This window comes from Salvelinus namaycush, chromosome 37, assembly GCF_016432855.1.
Source record: "Salvelinus namaycush isolate Seneca chromosome 37, SaNama_1.0, whole genome shotgun sequence".
Classification (NCBI taxonomy): Eukaryota; Metazoa; Chordata; class Actinopteri; order Salmoniformes; family Salmonidae; genus Salvelinus; species Salvelinus namaycush.
This window is the reverse complement of record NC_052343.1, coordinates 31,868,056-31,875,171: the sequence shown is the minus strand read 5'-3', so window position 1 is coordinate 31,875,171 and position 7,116 is coordinate 31,868,056.

Here is a 7,116-nt window from a genome sequence, read left to right as displayed (position 1 = left end):
AAACTCCAGGACATGTCATTGTAGCCAATCACACAGTCATTGTTCCCTCCTTTCCTAACAAGTCTTCTATATGTCAGCCCTACATAAGCCCCATAACCCTCCCACTCTGCCTCCCAGTAGCAGCGCCCAGAAAGAGGCTCTCTACACAGCATCTGAGTCCACTGGTCAAACCTCTCTGGGTGCTTAGGATAGTTTTTCTGATGTCCTTTGGAGTCATGCACCACCTTCCTGTTCCCCCGAGTCAGGTACAGTTGAGGGTGTATGGTGTTGAGGTCTGGTGTGAGGTCACAGGCATCTGATGATACATAACACATCAAGATAATAGTTTGGCATCGTTGTGTAGTTTTATTTCAATTTTATTTTGATCATATAGTATTGGTAACATTTTTGAAAATCAAGTATAATCTCGTATATTCCAAATAAATGTTATCCCTGGGTAACATTAAACAACAGTAATTTTACTCTGATTCCAAATGGTATTGAGACTTACATTTTCTCAATGCTTATTTTAACCAGCACTCTGAATCATGGTCCACACTGGAAGAACAGCAGGAACAAACAGACAGTTAGAATCAAGGACTTATCTTTTTGATGGGAAATAATAACCAATGTGAATGTTTTTACCTGAGTGTCTGCAGTTGATAGTGTGGATCCTCCAGTAGAGTAGAGAGCAGTTTGCCTGAGTCTCCAGGGTTATTGTAGCTCAGGTCCAACTCTCTCAGGTGGGAGGGATTTGAGCTGACAGCTGAAGCAAGAAAGCACAACCTTCCTCTGTGACTCCACAGAATGACAGGCTGCAGAAAGAGACTTCTCACTCTCAGAGAAATATACACTCATGTCCTCTAGATGGACAATAAATAAGAGTCTACCACATTAGCCTGGAATATTTAGTATAATATTATCATTTTCTGAGAAAGTATGTGTAAATAGAATCTCAGCCCCCTCCTCTCCCTCCACAGAGACTCATTATAGAGGCAGTACCCCCCTTTTCTCTCTCCCCAGAGACTTTTAGAGGCAGTACCCCCCCCTTCTCTCCCCCCAGAGACTTTTAGAGGCAGTAGCCCCCTCTCCTCTCTCCAAATAAATTTTTAGAGGCAGTACCCCACTCCTCTCCCTCCCCAGAGACTTTTAGAGGCAGTACCCCACTCTTCTCTCCACAGCGACTTTTAGAGGCAGTACCCCACTCCTCTCCCTCCCCAGAGAATCATTATAGAGGCAGTACCCCACTCCTCTCCCTCCACAGAGACTTTTAGAGGCAGTACCCCACACCTCTCCCCCCACAGAGACTTTTAGAGGCAGTACCCCACTCCTCTCTCCACAGAGACTCATTATAGAGGCAGTACCCCACTCCTCTCCCCCCACAGAGACTTTTGGAGGCAGTACCCCACTCCTCTCTCCACAGAGACTCATTATAGAGGCAGTACCCCACTCCTCTCTCCACAGAGACTTTTAGAGGCAGTACCCCACTCCTCTCTCCACAGAGACTTTTAGAGGTAGTACCCCACTCCTCTCTCCACAGAGACTTTTAGAGGCAGTACCCCCACTCCTCTCTCCACAGAGACTCATTATAGAGGCAGTACCCCACTCCTCTCTCCACAGAGACTCATTATAGAGGCAGTACCCCACTCCTCTCCCTCCACAGAGACTCATTATAGAGGCAGTACCCCACTCCTCTCTCCACAGAGACTCATTATAGAGGCAGTACCCCACTCCTCTCTCCACAGAGACTCATTATAGAGGCAGTACCCCACTCCTCTCCCTCCACAGAGACTCATTATAGAGGCAGTAACCCCCTTCTCTCTCCACAGAGACTTTTAGAGGCAGTAACCCCCTTCTCCCTCCACAGAGACTCATTATAGAGGCAGTAACCCCCCTTCTCTCTCCACAGAGACTTTTAGAGGCAGTACCCCACTCCTCTCTCCACAGATACTTTTAGAGGCAGTAGCCCCCTCCTCTCTCCACAGAGACTTTTAGAGGCAGTAGCCCCCTCCTCTCTCCACAGAGACTTTTAGAGGCAGTAGCCCCCTCCTCTCCCTCCACAGAGACTCATTATAGAGGCAGTAGCCCCTCTCCTCTCTCTCCACAGAGACTTTTAGAGGCAGTACCCCACTCCTCTCTCTCCACAGAGACTCATTATAGAGGCAGTAACCCCCTTCTCCCTCCACAGAGACTCATTATAGAGGCAGTAACCCCCCTTCTCTCTCCACAGAGACTTTTAGAGGCAGTACCCCACTCCTCTCTCCACAGAGACTTTTAGAGGCAGTAGCCCCCTCCTCTCTCCACAGAGACTTTTAGAGGCAGTAACCCCCTCCTCTCTCCACAGAGACTTTTAGAGGCAGTAGCCCCCTCCTCTCTCCACAGAGACTTTTAGAGGCAGTAGCCCCCTCCTCTCCCTCCACAGAGACTCATTATAGAGGCAGTAGCCCCCTCTCCTCTCTCTCCACAGAGACTTTTAGAGGCAGTACCCCACTCCTCTCTCTCCACAGAGACTTTTAGAGGCAGTACCCCACTCCTCTCTCTCCACAGACTCATTATAGAGGCAGTACCCCACTCCTCTCTCTCCACAGAGACTCATTATAGAGGCTGTACCACTCATCTCCCTCCACAGAGACTCATTATAGAGGCAGTACCCCTCCTCTCCCTCCACAGAGACTCATTATAGAGGCTGTATCACTCCTCTCCCTCCACAGAGACTCATTATAGAGGCAGTACCCCACTCCTCTCTCTCCACAGAGACTCATTATAGAGGCTATACCCCACTCCTCTCCCTCCACAGAGACTCATTATAGAGGCAGTACCCCACTCCTCTCCCTCCACAGAGACTCATTATAGAGGCAGTAGCCCACTCTTCTCCCTCCACAGAGACTCATTATAGAGGCAGTACCCCACTCCTCTCCCTCCACAGAGACTCATTATAGAGGCAGTACCCCACTCCTCTCTCTCCACAGAGACTCATTATAGAGGATGTACCACTCCTCTCTCTCCACAGAGACTCATTATAGAGGCAGTACCCCTCCTCTCCCTCCACAGAGACTCATTATAGAGGCAGTACCCCACTCCTCTCTCTCCACAGAGACTCATTATAGAGGCAGTACCCCACTCCTCTCTCTCCACAGAGACTCATTATAGAGGCTGTACCACTCCTCTCTCTCCACAGAAACTCATTATAGAGGCAGTACCCCACTCCTCTCCCTCCACAGAGACTCATTATAGAGGCAGTACCCCACTCCTCTCCCTCCACAGAGACTCATTATAGAGGCAGTAGCCCACTCCTCTCCCTCCACAGAGACTCATTATAGAGGCAGTAGCCCACTCCTCTCTCTCCACAGAGACTCATTATAGAGGCAGTACCCCACTCCTCTCCCTCCACAGAGACTCATTATAGAGGCTGTTGTGTCTTTTATAACTATGAAAGAAATAGAGAAGTGCTTTAATGAAAATACTCTTGACATCAGAAAGATCTGTGAGAATATCTGGATTCAGCATCTCTGGACTGGAACTGTGCTTCGCTATCAACGCTAAAACCAGCAGCATTTCATGGTTAAGTGTCAGAGATGCCGCCATTAATGTTCAGTCATGATCAGTCATGATCAGTCAAGAAACACAGAATCAACCATAGAAATAGAACACATCTCTTTAGGTCAGACCAGCACTGGTGGACTGATCACTGGTGGACTGATCACTGGTGGACTGATCACTGATCACTGATGGACTGATCACTGGTGGACTGATCACTGGTGGACTGATCACTGGTGGACTGATCACTGATGGACTGATCACTGATGGACTGATCACTGATGGACTGATCACTGGTGGACTGATCACTAGGGGACTGATCACTGGTGGACTGATCACTGGTGGACTGATCACTGATGGACTGATCACTGGGGGACTGATCACTGATGGACTGATCACTAGGGGACTGATCACTGATGGACTGATCACTGGTGGACTGATCACTGATGGACTGATCACTGGTGGACTGATCACTGGTGGACTGATCACCGGTGGACTGATCACCGATGGACTGATCACTGGTGGACTGATCACTGATGGACTGATCACTGATGGACTGATCACTGATGGACTGATCACTGGTGGACTGATCACTGATGGACTGATCACTAGGGGACTGATCACTGGTGGACTGATCACTGGTGGACTGATCACTGATGGACTGATCACTGGTGGACTGATCACTAGGGGACTGATCACTGATGGACTGATCACTAGGGGATTGATCACTGATGGACTGATCACTGGTGGACTGATCACTGGTGGACTGATCACTGGTGGACTGATCACTGATGGACTGATCACTGATGGACTGATCACTGGTGGACTGATCTCTAGGGGACTGATCACTGGTGGACTGATCACTGATGGACTGATCACTAGGGGACTGATCACTGATGGACTGATCACTAGGGGACTGATCACTGGTGGACTGATCACTGATGGACTGATCACTGGGGGACTGATCACTGATGGACTGATCACTGATGGACTGATCACTGATGGACTGATCACTGATGGACTGATCACTAGTGGACTGATCACTGGTGGACTGATCACTGGTGGACTGATCACTGATGGACTGATCACTGATGGACTGATCACTGATGGACTGATCACTGGTGGACTGATCACTGATGGACTGATCACTAGGGGACTGATCACTGGTGGACTGATCACTGGTGGACTGATCACTGATGGACTGATCACTGGTGGACTGATCACTAGGGGACTGATCACTGATGGACTGATCACTAGGGGATTGATCACTGATGGACTGATCACTGGTGGACTGATCACTGATGGACTGATCACTGATGGACTGATCACTGGTGGACTGATCACTAGGGGACTGATCACTGGTGGACTGATCACTGATGGACTGATCACTAGGGGACTGATCACTGATGGACTGATCACTAGGGGACTGATCACTGGTGGACTGATCACTGATGGACTGATCACTGGGGGACTGATCACTGGTGGACTGATCACTGGGGGACTGATCACTGGTGGACTGATCACTGATGGACTGATCACTGATGGACTGATCACTGGTGGACTGATCACTGGTGGACTGATCACTAGGGGACTGATCACTGATGGACTGATCACTGGTGGACTGATCACTGGTGGACTGATCACTGATGGACTGATCACTAGGGGACTGATCACTGGTGGACTGATCACTGATGGACTGATCACTAGGGGACTGATCACTAGGGGACTGATCACTGGTGGACTGATCACTGATGGACTGATCACTGGGGGACTGATCACTGGTGGACTGATCACTGGGGGAGTGATCACGGGCGGAGTTCAAGATAATCTGTTGTCTCATGAATATGTGAGTAAAGAGAGAGACAGGAGTCCATGTTGTCGTTGTGGTGTTCTGTAAACGTTCTGACTTTTATTTCTACAACGTTTGAAACAGCTCAGTGTGGAAGCCTGGATAGAACTCATACAGCTGTCAATCAAACAAACCCTGCCCCTCCCCGACAAGAGTCGATCCTTCATACAAACAGTCTTCGCCTGGCTCAGTCAAAACCCACCAATCAGAAATCACACATCTTTATCGTACAGTCATTCAATCAAACATGAATCCGTCAAGTAAAGCCCCCCCCACCCACCTCCACAGCAAAGATGAGCCAATGAAATGTCAGAACCGTGTGTAAACCCCTCCCCCAACAGAGGAGGTTGAAATAGTTAATGACAGACGTCATCTCGCAGACTGGCAAACTGATAAAAGCGGGTGATACAAAAAAAACTAAAAAGAAGAGGTAAACCAAAATGATAAGTGAAACATTAAGTAAAGGAGTGATATGAGCAGAGAGGCCTCTGTGTTGAAATGTTAAGTAAAGGAGTGATATGAGCAGAGGTCTGTGTTGAAATGTTAAGTAAAGGAGTGATATGCACAGAGAGGTCTGTGTTGAAATGTTAAGTAAAGGAGTGATATGAGCAGAGAGGTCTGTGTTGAAATGTTAAGTAAAGGAGTGATATGAACAGAGGTCTGTGTTGAAATGTTAAGTAAAGGAGTGATATGAGCAGAGAGGTCTGTGTTGAAATGTTAAGTAAAGGAGTGATATGAGCAGAGAGGTCTGTGTTGAAATGTTAAGTAAAGGAGTGATATGCACAGAGAGGTCTGTGTTGAAATGTTAAGTAAAGGAGTGATATGAACAGAGGTCTGTGTTGAAATGTTAAGTAAAGGAGTGATATGAGCAGAGAGGTCTGTGTTGAAATGTTAAGTAAAGGAGTGATATGAACAGAGGTCTGTATTGAAATGTTAAGTAAAGGAGTGATATGAGCAGAGAGGTCTGTTGAAATGTTAAGTAAAGGAGTGATATGAGCAGAGAGGTCTCTGTGTTGAAATGTTAAGTAAAGGAGTGATATGAGCAGAGAGGTCTGTTGAAATGTTAAGTAAAGGAGTGATATGAGCAGAGAGGTCTGTTGAAATGTTAAGTAAAGGAGTGATATGAGCAGAGAGGTCTCTGTGTTGAAATGTTAAGTAAAGGAGTGATATGAACAGAGGTCTGTGTTGAAATGTTAAGTAAAGGAGTGATATGCACAGAGAGGTCTGTTTTGAAATGTTAAGTAAAGGAGTGATATGCACAGAGAGGTCTGTGTTGAAATGTTAAGTAAAGGAGTGATATGAACAGAGAGGTCTGTTGAAATGTTAAGTAAAGGAGTGATATGAACAGAGGTCTGTGTTGAAATGTTAAGTAAAGGAGTGATATGAACAGAGGTCTGTGTTGACCAGAAAGATATGTGTGGTTATGGAGTGAGATACTGTAGGACACCTTACATCCGTCTCCCACATTCATGATCAAACACTTACTGCATTCCTGAACCGCCTCCATATTATTCTAACGATACAAAGCATAGAAGTCAATATATGAAACTGAGATACTGCCCTTAACTGACCTCTGGTCAGTCTATGCAGCTCCACTGTGCTGTTCAGTGATATAGAAACCGCATTAAACTGATGTGCTGATAAGAGTGGAGATGACGGGCTGGGGTTAGCATGGAGTTAGTGCTTCACACACACATACACACCATGGAGGATGGAGCCATTGGAGTGTTTTATCAGGACGTCTTCAGGAA